Raw genomic sequence first — 1,947 nt, 5'->3', positions numbered from 1 at the left:
TAGGCTAGTCTTCTCAGTAACGACACCTGTGAGTAATGGATCTCTTGGTAAATTAAGCTTTGAGACAAATCTAGGCATGCGGTTTGTCTTCCAAAGGGTAGGGTTTTCTCCTTGGGTTTTGACTTGGGCCCACAGGATTTATCCCCAGTTATGGCCTTCAGATGAGACCATGAGTGCAAAAGTTTAAGCTCTGACCCTCCAGCCTATAATTCTTTGTGAAAATGAGAGGCAGAAATTAAAACTATGATGAGCTATCTCTAAACATCCACTAGAATGGCCAAAATTAAAAAGGCTCACTGTACCAACTATTGGCAAGGATGTGGAGCAACTGGCAATCTCATCTATGTATTGCTATTGGAAAGATAAAACAGTTTGGCATGGTCCTATATAGTTAAAATGCACTTGTATAACCTGGAGATCCCACTCCTAGGTATTTACCCAAGAGAAATGAAAACACATGATCAATAAAAGCCTTGTACGTGAATATTTAGAGCAGCTTTATTAATGAGAGTGTAAACTGGAAACAGCTCAAATGCCCATCAGCTGGTGAAGGGATAAACTGTACTTCATTCACACAGCGGGCACTACACAGTAATAAAAAGGACAAACTACTGGTACATGAATGATCGTGAACAAATTAAGTTCTATGAAATAAACACAAAAATCAGTGCATGTTCTGTGATCCATCCATATGAAATTACAGCACAGGAAACCTCTGGGGTCAGAAATGAGATCAGTGGTTGCTGGGAAGCAGGGGTGCGGGATGAGGGAATTTCGGGGTGATGGAAATATTTTGTATCTTGACTGGTGGTTACACAAATGTATACATTTGTCCAAACTCATTCAACTGCATGCTTAAAATTAAAAATAAAAAATTATAATTTTATTGTTTGTAAATTATATCTTAATAAAGCTAACTTTTAAAGATGAGGGATAAAGACAGTAAGTGCTTTTAGAATACCAAGAAGGGGAAAATCAATTTACAGTTTTGTTCCTCATTGAAATTTAAAATTTTGCCATTCCTTCATTTATGCGGTTGGAGGTGACAGAAAGTAGACAGAACGTAGAGTTTGGGGGCCAACAGACTCAGAGAATGCTCTCTTGCCTACGTACAAGTTCTGTGACCTCGAGCTAGTTACTTAGCCTGTCTGAGCTTAAGTTTGCTTGTCTGCGTGGTAGTTTTCCATCAGAAAAATAAAATAAAACTCATACTCACACATACACGTTTTATTGATTCGTATGTGAGATAAATGTTAAAAGCTTCTCCCAGTACTGTACCTGGTACATAGTTTAAATAATGTCAACTTCCCCAGCAACAAGTGCCATAAATAAAGTGGCATTTAAGTCTGTTTTGTTCCTGAATAACACATGGGAAACTTCAAATCACTGGAAAGCAGAACCAATTTTTAATCTTCCTTGAAAACACAACTTTTGGGAGGAAAAACAAATGAAAACTTTGCCACTGGGCCTGTGTTGTTTGCTTAAAGAATCTGCCTGCTGAATGAATATGAGGTCATAATAATATTGGAGAAAAGCCTTGCTTACTGACACATGTATCATCTGAAGAGAACAATTAATTGCAACCCCCACCCTCTGCACAAGTAACTCTTAAGTCCTTTCACTCCCAAGCTGTTGAAATGAAGGGTCAACATCCCCTCTGGTTAATTCTTCACTGACACTGGTCAGTGATTTGTTGCCCATTTTTCCATGTAGCAGGCAGCTGTGGGTAATGTTTAGCCAGAAAAAGAGAGGCTAAATTATGCAAGACATGTTTACAATGTAAATGGCATGGGAGGTCGGGGGTGAGGGTAGAAACCGCCCCCTACTAGTCACACTGGGGTGGCAATAGTATGTAGCGGCTTCCTTGAATTTTACTAGCAGAACAGGTGCCAACCACCATCCTCAGGCTTGAGAGCCCTTGCTGTCAGCTTTTTGAGACTTTTGGAA

Source organism: Pteropus medius, unplaced genomic scaffold (genome assembly GCF_902729225.1).
Source record: "Pteropus medius unplaced genomic scaffold, Ma_sr-lr_union100, whole genome shotgun sequence".
NCBI classification, from domain to species: Eukaryota; Metazoa; Chordata; class Mammalia; order Chiroptera; family Pteropodidae; genus Pteropus; species Pteropus medius.
This window is presented reverse-complemented; position numbering follows the sequence as displayed.